This window comes from Typopeltis vanoorti, chromosome 18 (assembly GCF_054136105.1).
Source record: "Typopeltis vanoorti isolate ZY-2024b chromosome 18, IOZ_Tvanoo_1.0, whole genome shotgun sequence".
NCBI lineage: Eukaryota > Metazoa > Arthropoda > Arachnida > Uropygi > Thelyphonidae > Typopeltis > Typopeltis vanoorti.
The window spans coordinates 93,986,875-94,002,181 of record NC_143566.1 but is presented as its reverse complement, the minus strand read 5'-3'; the positions used below and the strand labels follow the sequence as shown (position 1 = coordinate 94,002,181).

General features: G+C 34.5%; 1 long non-coding RNA gene and 1 other non-coding gene across 2 annotated transcripts; both read right to left on the bottom strand.

Annotated features, from left to right (window-relative positions):
- Positions 1 to 515: 515 nt before the first annotated feature.
- LOC150096947 (uncharacterized) lies at positions 516 to 13,648 on the bottom strand. The gene is made up of 6 exons (XR_016549804.1): positions 13,515 to 13,648; positions 10,906 to 10,968; positions 6,362 to 6,446; positions 6,020 to 6,049; positions 4,535 to 4,571; positions 516 to 898 (listed from the first exon to the last, which is right to left on the bottom strand). It is a non-coding gene; the product is annotated as an uncharacterized LOC150096947 (long non-coding RNA).
- Positions 10,790 to 10,857, bottom strand: LOC150096948 (small nucleolar RNA SNORD18). The gene has a single exon (XR_016549877.1). It is a non-coding gene; the product is annotated as a small nucleolar RNA SNORD18 (small nucleolar RNA).
- Positions 13,649 to 15,307: the final 1,659 nt, after the last annotated feature.

Genomic DNA, 15,307 nt, shown 5'->3' with positions numbered 1-15,307 from the left:
ATTAGTTTATGTATAGCCAAGAGGGCCATAACCATACTGGTTAGAGCATTAAATTAATTTCTGTCAATGGAGTCCCATGACCACATCTAAGGTCTTATGCTGTTTGATTTGATGTACATGTTATTAGGTTCCTAACTGAATGAACTAGTCAGTGCATTGGTTTCTTAATGATTATGTTTAAAGTAATTGTAAACATCGTTTAGTCACATGAGGTAATCTGATCTTTTTCTGAATGCTGAGGTTATAGGTCTGATTTCATTTGAGAGAGTTTATTGTAGCTGCTTGTCACCAGGTATTTGACAGATTTATGAAAATCTATGTTTGCCTTGGGTACTACCAGCATGTTCAGGCCACAGCATAATCCATGTACATACCAACAAATTTTTCAGTGTTCAGTTTTACATAATATAATTTTTAACACTTGATCCAATCCAGCAAAGTATGCAAGTTCTCCTGCTGAATTGTTCTTAATGCAAAATAATGTTATAGTTAAGTGAAATAAAGTCATAAAGATAAACATTTACAGTAAGTTTTATTTTACAAACATTTCAGGATTACAGTTCTGTTGCTGGTTTGCTTTAAATTTCACTTTTGTCCTTTCATATGATAAATACTGCAAATGATTACCACATCATCCATATACTGCTTCCACATTTCATGTATAGTTTTATAAAGACAAAAGTCCAGCACTTTAGTATGAAATGTTAGATAAAGGCATCTCAATTGAGATGAATTGAGTAAGCGCTTCCTCTTTGGAAGTCTTTCTCGGAGGGTTAAGATTCTCAAATAGAAATGTGCATTTGGAAAATTCTGGTGAAGTATTTTTTCGGCACTCTGCTTCCAAGAAATTCTTCCACAAAACTTTTTTGAACAGTTTAACTACTGGCCATCAGAACACCTATAAAAATAAAAACTGAAATTACCTAAAGAATAAAGTTATACCATTAATATTAAGACTGTAGCTATTTTACATTAGATAATTAAGCAAAAACATTGATTTAATAAATCTACATGTTATGAGAAAATCAGTATTAATACTAGAAAAAATATTTTTACTAAACAGATCCAAATGCTCTTGTTCAGAGCAGTAAACACTTTACACCAGGGATGAACAAACTTGTTAAGGCTGCATAGTTCCACTGTTACTTATGGGAGGGCCGCCAAAAAAAGTTATCTACCATATATTGTTTATTTATACCTATCATAATGTTACAAAAAAGGTAATAAAAAGTAAGTGAATTTAATTTGATGCGTGACATTGCATTGATTTGACAATTGTTTTGATATTTGGTTCGAAAAACCACAAAATTGATTCTAAATTTTCAGTCAAGCGGTTCCTATTTTTTGATTTAATATTCATGACTGAAAAAGTTTGTTCACAAATATATATTGAGCCAAAGAGGCTTGCACATTTTCATGACTTTCATGCATCATGTAGCAACCATTTATAATTGTTTTTATTGACAATGATAGAAGTTGAATAAATTGCCTTCCTTAATTTTATTTTGCAGGCTCTCATCGTTTTGAATGTTGATAGCAACGGTTTCACTTTTTTAAAAATCAGAAAACCGATCCTTGAAGGCTGATATGAAGTTAATCTTTTCAACATACACAGTTGAAGTTGACAATGAACTTTTCAGAAACTTAATTAGGAAAATGGATGTAATTTCCTGACTTCAGTTGGATTTGAAATAGATTCAACTTGCACTGAAAAGAGACAAAATGTGGCCAAAAAGTTGAATAACCAATTGATCTTTGTCCTGAAGTTGCGTATTTAAATGATTAGTAACGTCTAAGTTAGGCTAAGTCACATAACCAATCCAGATTTTTTATGTCAGGGAAGATTGTTTATCGCTTGCTGACCTGTCAATTCTCATTTCAAAAATGAATTTGTTTACATGTTTCTTTGGGTAGATTTCAAAATGTAGAATGCAGACTTTCATAGTGTCTCCTGATATTACAATTTCATTTTGGTATGGCTACAGCACTTCTGCAAATCAAGCACACATTATTAAACAACTGCACTAAACCATATTTTTCGGTCCAGCTATCCTGAAACTGCCGTTTTTCATCCTGTAGTTTGAGTTTCCTACTTGGTCCTGCTTTATCCATTGTAGAATTTTTTAGCGTTTCCTAGGGGTGATAATTGTCACAACCACACTTACAAAAACAAAAATACTCATATGACAAATTATAAAAATTGTTAACATTACTAACCGATTATCAGTTAGTAATAATGTAGAGAGGCAATCGTGATGTCACAGCTACTTTGCTTTGCGCATGTACCATTTTTAAAAATGGCCTATCGTGTAACTTGTTAAAGTTAAATACATGATGTGGGCTGCCAGCAAATCAACGGAGAGCCGCGGTCTGTACATCCCTACTTTACACTAACAATGTAGTTACTACATACATATTTCAAGAATGGATTCAAGTGAAGTTTGAATGGAGGCAAAGTATCCAAAAGGCAAATCAGACAATACTTTGTTAGATACTATGTACATAGGATTAACTGGTATTAAGACCAACTATACACAATATTCAGCACTTAACTGAACTGTCCACATTTCAAAATTCGGTTCTCATTGAACTAATCAAACTGTGAACCTAATGTCCTTCATTTAATTGACATATTAGCAGCCACCTGATTTTGAAGTATATACCAACTGTGTCAAAAAATCTGTGCTGTTTGCACAATTAAGGAAGTGTTGGCCTTGTTAGAAACCTAAACAAGAGTAGGGAATTATTAGACAAACATTTAGGGAAAATTTAGAGAAAAGAGCAATAATAATGGTATGTACCTGCTTGATTTCTATTTAGGACTAGTTACTACTAACACCATGCTGAAGAAATTAACAGGCAAGAATAAGTACTCATTCACTGTTGATAGTGTGTTCCCACTGGCTCAGAACAAATGCAGAGGATTTGAAACTGGAAGTGAACACCACACACTGTATTGAGCTGGCAGCCAGCCAAACATTTCAATTCATGGTAATTTTATTTCAAGTTAGCCTTTGTGATGTCTTAATGACCTTGAAAATTTCAAATGCAAACAAACACTTATTTCATGTAAGTGAAAAATTGGACAAGTTTTTAGTTAGATACCGTGTTTGCCTGGGGAACTCGGGAAAAGAAGAAAGCACATGGGATGTTCCTAGAAAGTAAGTCACTTGGTACTCTTGGAGAATACAGAGTAAAAAAAATTGTAAAAAAGCAGAGCTGTGCAAAAGCACTATGTAAAACTAGCCAGTCACTGGAAGACTTTGGTAATAACAGAAAATATTCTATAAGCTATTGAAAAAGCTTAGAAAGAGAAAAAAGTACTGTAAAAGGAATCAGATGATATAAGTGATACCTACTCTCCATGCAAGTCATGCTGCACTCTTATGCACACCTTTTTATAACTTCCAAGAAAGACCTCTTCAAAAAAGACTTCCTTAATATCATATCATACCAATGTTTTTTAAAGCCAGAGGCATAAAAACATAATATCTAACATCATTTTGATCATATCCTTGAGTACTGGATGGGAAAGAGATGTACTATCACTTATTCCATTAATCAAAGTTTGTGCAAGGCCTTTGAAATGTCCAACGTTGTCTCAGTAATCCTATTTGCACAATCAATCCAATTTCTCTTATTTGATGTTGCTAATACATTCGAGTTTTCCATATTTAAAAATAGCGGACTCTGATGTTGCTACTACCATAAAAAAAATTAGTTTTTTCACTAAAGGTCATGCCAGTAGATTAACCTATGATCAAATTCATTGTTTCTTTACTCAATGTAATGTAACTCAGCTTGTGCATTTATATATACTCCAGATGATGATTGAAACGTCAGGATATTAAAAGTTATTTTTAATGTGGTTGTAAAGTCCATAATTTCTAAAAATGAATCTCTTGATTTGGAGATCCTCTTCCAATTTCTATTAGTTTCTTAGCCTTAATCTGTTGCCTCATTTAACTTAAATTATTTGAATCTTGTCCAAAACAATTTTGTATTATACTAGTAATTTCCATCACTGAAATTTCAAAGCATCCAACTAATTTTCCATAACATTGAAATAACTTTCCTTAACTAGTTTTCTTGCAAATTGTTTTAAAATGTTACATTTATATAATTAATAATAACAATAATTAACCAGCACTATCAGAAACTAAATTTCACTTTAGCTTTTAATTGTGGTATTGAAGAGCCAAAAATAAACAGCCATGCGTCAAATTTAGATCAAGTTTTTACACTATATAGTAAATAGTAAAACAATTCAAAATTAATACACAGGCACTGATTAACAGCATGCAAATGCTAGCTACTGCACTTTTATAAAATTAGTACTGTATAGTAAATGGCTGACAGGGACAAGATACATTATAAACTACTGGAATCAATGTGAAATTATTAAATTTTATTATAACAAAATAGCATATGCAGAATGGAAGTTAAATTTTGAACTGTAAGACTCAATCAGCCCCCAGGTAATGAATACTATTATTTTTCAATGTGGGTTGATCTAAAACAAAAATGAACTTACATTAAACACTTCTAACTGACAGAATCTTGTTTGAACTCTAAGGGAGAGAAAGATTTTAGTGAGTTTCAGTTTGAAAATATAACCTTGAAATCATTAAACTAAATAACTAAATTCAGATTTAGTAATAATCATCTTTCTCATCAACACGGACGTAAAAATTCATCACTTTTAGTTACTCTACAAAATAAGATTTTCCTATCCAAGAGGAAGGCACTAAAGTTGGATTATTAACTATTGGTTAATACAGATATTGGAGGAGAAATTGGCAAGACAAAATTCAGGACTGGGTTGATAGAAATGAAAAGGGTATGAAGGCCTTAGTAATTATTTTTTTTTTTTTTTTATAAAAGTGAACATGGAGTTAGATAAGAGAAATGGCTATTTAGTAATGTCACTAAACTGCAAAAGCATTCCACATAGAATCTATTGCATAAATTAGACAGATGGGGATTATGAATCTGGTAATTGGATTAAAGGGTGGTGATTGAGAGATAGAGAGTAGTTTATGGAAGAGTTGGGTCATGTTGGAGTTTAATTGGATATTGACAGCACTAAAAGGTTCCACCAAAACAACGATTGTAGACTACTGGTTAGTTTTAATGATGGGGAATTTATATACAAAAATTTACCATTGGAAAGGCATTTTAAGTGTTCAGATGTCATTCAAGGGAATACTGGTTAGAGTTGGTTACCAGTTTAAATGTGGCAGGTGATGCATTATAAGAAATCATAATGATCTGTAATATATATTGATGGAAGTGAACTTGCAGAAACTTGGGGTTGATTGAAATTAAGTTGCCCAATATAGCACACTAGATTACACTGAAATACAAGCAGGGATGGAGTTTGTTCTCCATATCTAGAGAATCTGGATATGTTTACAGAACGATACCTGATTTGTGGCAAGTCTGTGGAATGCTCTATGAGAATAGATTGAATGTGGCTACAGACCTGTAGGCTTCAATAATTAGCTGATATGAAAAAGGTCATGAGAGAAGCTTTAAGTTACTAAAGGGGTTTTATAGGATTGACAGTGAAGATTAAGTACATGGCAAAAAGAAAGAAGGAATCAGTGTGTTTAAGAGTGGTTAGGGATAGATTTTGCTTGGAGGTAGTGAATGAGTGCCAGGTGGTTGTGGTTACACTTCAGTGAATGAGTTATGGAGGCCTTGTGGATCTCCCATAATGAGTCTTCTGGGCCTACACATTCACAGTACTTTATACTATCATGGTTGCATCATGCAGGGTTAATAAAACTATTATATACTTTCAAATCATGAATTCAGTTGGACATAAACATATGCTATAATGCAAGTATTTGAGAATGTGTAGAGTTCCAATTTAAAAATTGCAAAAATATTTTTCACAAAATATTCCTTTATATAGAACGCTCAAATGCTATTAGCTAAATTTTAAATATCTTGGAAAGTATCAATTAAAACCGAGCTGGGCAAAATGATAAAAATTTAGCTAATCACTGCTTACCTGACTTAATAGATCACTTGCAAAACAAACCTAGAAAAAGAAAATATTTTTTTCATTGAAATATTTCTAAACCCAAAAGTATATTCCAGAATATATTTTAAATCAAAATAGCTAAGTTCAGATTTCGTATTAATCACTTTTTTTTCATCAACACGGACGTAAAAATCATCATTCTTAGCACTATAATTTAGTTCACTATAGCAAACTCATTGTCTGTGCTACAAAAGTAGATAGCAATAAGGAATTTTACAATATCCATATACCTGTGGAGTGTCAGGACATTTCAGTAATTTAAAACTGTTTGCTAATAGGTACATTTACATAAATGGGAAAGAAGCATACCTAAAATCTTATACTTTCTGGTATTCCAGCTATTCAGCTTGGAATGCTATAACATCAGTTTCTGCAACATGCTTCTTCCAGGCATCTAATATAAAAAGGAATTAAAAAAGTTAAAGACTGAAGGTTTTATTTTTAAAAAATCTTGAAAAATAGCAAATCAGTAGGCTCTAGAAATCTACTGGAAACAAATGAATTATTGCTGAACCCTACATAAGGAGTTCATCCTTCTGGACCCATTGAAGAAATTTAACCTAATCCTATCTTTATACCAGACAATTTTTTTTTTTTTAAAAATTGTCTCAGCCTGGAATCAATGATTCCACATTGCACTAAGGTGTTTCATGTTATTCAAAGGAAACAGGAAGTTAAGGAATCAATACCTCAACTCACTCCCTTGAAAGGGAATGAGGTGCAGGCATTTGGTGTGAGATTTCACTACTTTTAGACATGTTCACACTGTTCAAGTTGCCTTGCAATCCCTTTCCTGATCAGTCATTCGAAACCTTCTTGTCACCCTCTGTAGCATTGCTGCTACAACTCTTCTCCATGAGTTAAGGCCGGCCTCTTCATCTTCCTGGTAATGAGTGATCAATTCAACCTCTCAGGCTATCTCCTATGGTACCTGTTGAACATGTCCACAAAACTGTAATGATACAAGTGGCCCATCACATTTTCTTGCGAATTCAAGCTCTCCATAATGGTTTCATCCTAACTTCTTTGAAGGCAAGATATACACATTTCACCATCCATCTCTATAGTCCATATAGAACTCTTGAGAATGTTTGGTGTATCATCTTGGTTTCCTGCTAAATGTTTACTTCACAGCACATCATTCAGTTCCTTATTGGTATTACAAGCTTTGCTGACAATCAAATACACAAGTCCACACCTAGGAATTTTGCAACTCCATGCAAATTCATGTGTTGCCCAGTCAGTAGAGCAGGCCCTGCAAATACAGGTTCTCATATGTGAAATGACTACAGCATTTTCTTTACCACCTATAAGATCTGAATCTGCCTTCTCCACCAACTGCTGAAGTCTAATTTACTTTTAATCTTGAGCAGTTCACTTCAAACAATAGTGAATGAATGGCACCATTTATGGGTAACCCATAATGTTCACATTATGGGTAAAATACCAAGAACAGTGATCAGAGCTTGCTCCACCCTTGCTATGAGTTGCCTCAGCTTGCACTACCAAATGAGTCAGGTGCTGCACTATCCAGGTATTTGCTTATGCTTGGAATTGCCGAACTTAGTTTCTATATTCAGCATGAAACTGAATTTCTTATTTGGCTAAGAAACAATATGGGATGTAATATCCCTTAACTTAAATAAGTTCAGGTTGCCGAATTGAAGCCTTTGGCTCTTCATACAATCAGCTCACCCTTATTCCAAATACTTCTATCATTATTATCCATAAACTGCAATAACCTCTTCATCCCACTTCTTTTTTAATATCATATACATAGACTAAGGGACCTATAATGTGAAGATTTGCAGATTGTAGTAGTTTAGGAATACTTCACGAGGAAGGCTGTTCCCGGACAGAATAAAAGTAACAGAAGCAAGTTTAATGCATTTGCAGTTGCACAGTAAAGGAATGCTGAGTAGCTATTGCTTTTATATTAACAGAAAGTGGAAGAATGATTGTTGCCAATTCACTGGAGCAGAACCAAGAAAGTACCAGTAGAGTGATGAAACATTGTATAAGCCTGCTTGCCTCTGGAAAAGCAAGAAGGATTAATCATTATTCGTGACACTTCCAAGGAGTCTGAAGACTCATTATGGGAGGACACCCACTGTACAACTGTCTCCACTACTACCAATCAACATCAGCACCATCAACCAACAAGTTTTTTTGTCTTTTGCCTGTAAACTGCATGTGTTCTGAAGGGCTGATTTGTCTGGATGTGGGATGAAAAACTAGAGTTTCTGGGAGAAAAAACCCTGCTACCTCCATATGACATTGGCTAACTCACCTTCATTTGAAAGTCCATAAAGATTTCTCCAGTCATGATGAGTCGAACTCTGGCTTTTTCCAATCAAAGGGCGCAATGTACAGTCGTTCTTCCAAGTGCGGTATGGAGGCGCTTTTAATTGATGTTTTAGGTACACCACCTAAACATGTGAGTAGTATTTTATACATGGCCAAATTTGGGATTTGTATATAGTTAAGTCAGCTGGGTGTAAAAGAGGATCTTGAACAAAAGAAAATGCCCAGCTTTTTGGATGCTAAGGAGACTATTCATGTTTAGGCCAAGCAAAGAGATCTGATATTGCCTGGCAATTTGTGTATTACTGAGAGTAAGGGTAGGTGAGATGGGCGTTTTGCACAAGAAAAGGTTTTGGTGGCATTGAATGACAAGAGTTTCCTTACCCCACTGGAAGATAGTATTAAGTAAGTAAAGCACTAGTTGTAGATAGCCTGGAATGTTAGCATACTGCATGGTTTTGAAATCAGTAGGATGAGTGGAGAGTTATGAATTTACCATTGAACTAAACCATGTCCTTAACACATTCTTAGACAATGGCTAAAATCCCCAAAAAATATTAAAACCAGTTAACAACCTGCACCCCCTCCCTTCATAAAGATTATACTAAATCTATTACCATTCCTTATCCAGGGAACCTGCGAAAAATTATTAACCAAAATCCTAAAGAAATGACCTAACGACCTGTTATAAACCATAAGAAATTTGCATTCCTATCAGCTCCACCAAAGACCAGCCACTTTCCCTAGACCTACCTAGAGTATACCAGGTCCCTTGCAGCTGTAAACTGTCCTATGGCCAAACAGGACAGACAGCTAATATCAGGATATTAGAACGTAACTATATCCAGTTTCACCAATACAGCCATTCTGGGCTTGCAGACCATGCTATGGATACCTGCCACAGAATATGATGGAAGAAAGCCACTTTACTACATAGCAGCAAATATAAATACGAAGATTGTTAATGGAATCAACCTCAGCTCTAAAAAACTTCCCAAACCTCAACAAATTTGGGAAGCCTACATCATGAGAACATCAGCCCAACAGCTAAGACAACCCAATTCAGCCTGCTAGGGGCACCTTTAGGACTCTAGGAATAATATTAGTTATTCTCTTCAGCCTCATTTGCTCGTTGTTCGTGCACCTATCATAAGTATGTTTCCATGAAGATGGCAATGGGATATTGCCAAAACATAGGAAGTATTGATTAAAGTTCTTTTAATTAATATTTAGTATATGTTGTAATTTACCCAAAATGATTAAGTCATCAAATTCCTGCCATGTACCCTCAAGGGGTGTACAGGATATGATAGTACTACATGAAAAATTTACATCATTACTAACTTCCTATCTACAATATTCCCCCAGTCTGTTACTTGTCAAGACTCCAACATTATCAGATCTTATATTTCTATCGTCTAAGGTACTTTGTACCGTATCAATCCACCTATATCTTGGTCTTCCTCTGGGTCGTTTTGCTGCCAACCTGGCAGAGAACACTTGTTTTGCTAATCTTTCCTTGCCCATTCTGTTTAAGTGACCATACCACCTAAGATTAGCTCTGCTAATGCATTCCTGGATGCTGACAATGTCTAGTTCTTTCCTAATATCCTTGTTTTAAATATATTGCCATTGATACCATCTGTTCATGCCTATAATCTTTCTCAGGACTCTCATATCTGTGGTCTCTAGTCTTTGGTCAAGTGTTTTACTTCTGACCCAGCTCTCAGATCTATAATGTGTTACCAACATAAGCTTATCAACAAGAGTGGATATTTAGAGAGTAGCCAGTTAGAAACTATGCTCTTTCCCAGATATCTTGAAAATGTTGGTTTTTTTCCAATATCTATGAAAGTTTTATTTCTCTACCTACTCCCTTTTTGGGAAGATATCATAATGGAATGCTTTGCTGAATGATGTGATTATTATTTCATGACATCTCCAAGGAGGTCAAAACTCCTTGGAAGGAGAGCACCTAACCTACAACTTTCCACCCACCACTTCCATCAATGCCATCTACTGGTCCACCAATAGTATTTTGTCTGTAAATTGCATGTCCTGAAGGCCAATTTGTCTATATGCAGTATGAAACACCAAGTTTCTGGTAGAAAAAACCCTGCTACCTCCATGAGATCAGCCAACTCGCATTTAAGTGAAAAAAAAACTCCTCCAGTCATGACAAGAATCGAACTCGAGTCTTTCCCCAATCAAAGAATACAACGTAGCATCCTTCTTCCAATTGATTAATCACATCAATTAAGATAAAGTATGATAGATGTTAGATTTGTATAGCAATTAGATTGTCAAACCAGACCAAGTCCTGTTAAAATTTCACTTTGTACAACTAGTGATGTATTAGGATTACTTAATATGCAACCAAACAAAAGGTATTTTTACTCATGAAAGACTGAAAAAGTATAATTGAAAACATCTGGTATCAGAAGAGAATTCTCATTCATAACTTCAGTTGAAACACGGACAAATGCTGCTCATCATTTACCAGTTTTTTGTAAATCTATTATTTAAATAATGATTTAATATAAACATACCAGCTCATGTGTCACTCATCAATATATGTGTATTACACATCTTCAATTTGAAGAAGAAACCATCTGTTAAAATAAAATTAAGAGTTAGGATTAATACGTACTCATCTCATGTTGCAATCATTTATCTATTCAGAGCATGCTTTGATAATTCTGAATATAACAATTCAATTTTCAAATATATAGTAAAATTACAAGTAGATAATCAGAGTTCAAAAAATTTAATAAAAATTTGCCTAGTTGTATTTAGTTGGAAATATTAAGTTCAACTATGTTTTATATGGATCTTAAAATAAGCATCCAAGTGGCAGTGATATTAAAATTTATGGTTTAAGTTATTGGTTATAACTATAAATATCCCATAATAGGCCAAGTCAGTCACATGGAACTTCATACACTCTTCTGAGTGTGCTAAAGGGTGAAGTTTATCCTTAGGCAAGTGGAGAGTTGCCAGCTTGACATTAGGTTTGAAGGCCATGTTTCAACAATACTTTGGCTATCTTTTCCGATGTACTTCTGATATAGGGAATAGAAATGTTCGTGTTGTATTCTTGTGTATTAGGGGAGGGCAGAGTAATGGGCCTATGTAGTATTTTATCTATTTTGTAGCAGTTGGCTAAGAACGTATGGCACAGGTACTGGAGTTCAGTGGCCAGAGCTGTATCGTTAGAACAAAATGGCTCTGGCTCTGTGTGTTTTTAAAATGCCGTACTGTTGGACTGGATGATGATGTGATTGTTTATGTAGGTATCTTCCTGTGTGTAAGCTTTCTGTAAATAGAAAAAGATAGTGATCCATCTGAAAGGCAGGTGACTAATGTGTCAAGAAATGGTAAAGTTATTCGATTCTTTTTCTACTGTGAAATGAATTTTGGGGTGTTGGCTGTTTAGGTAGGCGACCAAAGCATCCAAAGTGTCTTGTCCATGGGGCTAGATGGCAAACACATCATCTACATAGCGCAACCACATTTGTGGCTTGTATGTAGCTGTGGTAAGTACTTTGTTTTCAAAGTGTTCGATGTAAAAATTTGCTAACGGGGGAGAGAGGGAGGGAACCCATAGCAGTACCATTAATCTGTTTGTAGAATTTCTACCCCATGTAAAGTAACCTGCATTCATGGTAAATTGAAATAATTCAAAAATATCTGGGGGAAAATTTAGACTTGATTAAATCAACAGTGTCTATAAGTGGTACATTGGTAAATAAGGAGGTGACATCGAAACTAACCATTATGTCTGAATCTTTTAGGATTAGATTTTTAACCAGTGTTTTGAAATGGATTGAATTTTTTTTTTTTTTTACAAAAGTAGAGGAGTTGCCAGTAAGAGGGGCAAGTGACTTAGCTAAATGCTGGGCCAGTTTATATGTGGGACTATATGCTATCAACTATGGGGCGTAGAGGAATTTAGTTTTGTGGAATTTTGGTAATCCCATAAATACGGGGCGTTTTAACATGAATTGGTTTTATTTTCCTGACGATTTCTTTGACATCATGGCCCAAAGAAATCATCAGGAAAATAAAACCAAATATTGTTGTTTCACTCACTCACTGTCGCGTTTACATGTGTTGTGCTCTGGTGATGCCGAGTTGAAAATCAGCGAAATATAAGCGTTAATAAAACATCTTTGTTGATAAGTGTGTGTTGTTAATACCGTGAAAAATAAGTCATGAATAAGCATACTACTCATTTATCAACTCCACCAGCAATGCATTTTTCAGTTCTTTATCCCAAAATTCCAGGAATGGCCAGTTGTTCCTGCCTCTATCTCCTGGAATGTAGTGTACTTGATTGAGATCAAAATTCTCCAAAGAAAAGTGACCCATGGAAAAAGGGGGACAATTTGGAATGGCAGTGCCATGAGTGGGATCAAATCAGTACACAAATTGTAGGAGTAAGGAATGTGATAGTCATGCTTCACCATCTCTATCAATCTTCTAGTGATCTCTTTTACATTAGCCTTCTATAGACTGCTTGCATGTTTTTTTATATTAAAAAAAAAAAAAAAAAAAAAAACTTATCTACTTTTCCCAATAAGCAATGCAAAGATTTTTGTTTTCAGAGAATTGCATCCCACTTATCTAATTGAAGCCTTGGCTCTCCAAAAAATGCATATAGCACGCAAATAATACTGGAAAATTATAATAACAAAAATTTCGAAAGGATTGATATAAATCAAATTTCTACTTCCTTCCCTATGAGAGTAAGCTGCAAGTTTTGCAGTTGCTTCCTTTCTCGAAATTTCTTTGCTAATTCAAAAATAGCATAACGCAAACAAAAGCACTGCAACGAGAGGAACGTTTTGCTGACAATGAATGTGGATGGTCCCAGCAAAAATAAATAAAATAAAATAAAATAATGTATATTAAAAATATCTCGGTATTAATACTGAATAATCATTCACTTACAAGCTTCAAAATTTTATATTTTATAGAAAATGCCGAACGATGCGATTCTTCTCATAATGCAGAAGTAAAAATTTGTCAAGAAATTTTCGAAATTTCCTGGGAAATCATGTACTCTGTACTAAGAGAATATCTCCATTGTCATACATCAATGGACGAAATGGGAAATAAATATCATACATGTTAAGATTAACCGGATAACACATACCTAGGATTATTTCCCGAAACGATGTAGAAACACTTATACTGCAAGAAAACATGCAATGCTTCTCCAACCCCATTTCCACAATGAACGTACACGAAGATGTTCCAAAGAATGCACCTCTCCAGGTTAGAGCATTATATAGATAATGTCAAGGGGACTAAATTGAGAATTGCGACCTCTATAAGAAAATCAATTTAAGCGAATAAATAAATTTTCATAAATGTTCACATATACGATTTAGTAAGTTAATGTCGTTATCAGTATACAAACTTATTGTAAATGTTAGTATATAAACAAACGATAATATACTTATAATGAATAATATAATTATAATTATAGAGTAATCCCACTTTTGACTGAACTTTATATATTGATTTTCTTAAATATACATTGGACAAATACCAATAGAATGGAATAATACAAGTACAGTAATACCTATATTTAAAAAAGGGAGGATAACACAAACCTGCTAATTACAGAGGTATTAGTTTATTGCATACATGCTACAAAATATATAGTAGAATCGTTAATTTAAAAAAAAAAATGAAAATATAAAGTAAAAAAATATTAGATTGCTATTGTTGCTTTGACAGATTATTAGACTGAAGGTAGTTTTTTTTTGTTGTTGTTTGTTTAAAACTACTTATAGAGAAAAGAAGAGAATATAATTTAGAAACTCATCTTTAGTTTGTATATTTGAATATTTGTATATTATGAAAAAGAATTTGACAAGTAAAAAAGATATATACTGTTTGATATATTACAAAGAATTAATATACCTAATATTTTACTACATGCAATACTGAATATACAAAGATAATGAAATAAAAATAAAAATAAATTCCGAGAACGCTGTTCAGTGGAACAGCGTTCTCTGAATTGATGAATCATACATCACCATCAGGCAGTCCCAGGTAAGAATCTGGATTCAGATGATGCCAGGAGAACGCTACCTGCCAAATGTGTTGTGCCAACTGTGAAGTATGGTGTAGAAGGCTTTATGTTCTAGCTCAGTTTTTCCTGATTTTTTACTGTCACGGGAATTAAGAGGGGATCGAGCCTGGTTACAATGACGGAAAATCGTAACGCTATAGTCTATAATAACAATAATAGCATTATGGAGACTTCTGATCTTCCAACTATATGGCAACAGCTCTCTGAAGACTATTACCTGTATCAAAACGATAATCCCCATCCATAAAGTGAGATTTGTGTTAGAATGGTTTCGCTGCCTTGACCAGAGCCCTGATTTCAATCCTCGAACACCTGTGATTTCAATCCATGGAACGCTGATTGCGGGCGAGGCTGAATCGTCCGACACCTCACTAATGTTCTCCTGCAAGAATGGAAGGGAATTGCTGCAGTAAAATGTAGTGGAAAGTGAAGAGCCTTCCTAAAATATTTTATTCTTTATTAATCAACATATATACAAGAAATTAATTAGCAAATCTGCAGAGAGATTTCAGTTAACTAATCGATAGCACTATCAGAGTGAATGCAAGTTCTTCAGATTTCCACAGAAGAAATGTGTGTGTGTGGGCGGGGGGGGGGGGTCTCAACAGAGATATGATGCATAATCTGCATGGCACCATGCATGCAAAAGAGTGACTGTGAAATTCCCACAGATATGATAAGTGGGCACAGTGGCTTTCCCCAGTCCTAAATCTGTTTATCTGGCTTGGGAAGTGTCGAGATAGATTGAATCCCGGAAGTTTAATGGTTGGATCTGTAATCAGATACGTCGTTGCAGTTCGTTCCAGAGTCTTCTCCACAATCCCAGAGACCGTCATCTGGTA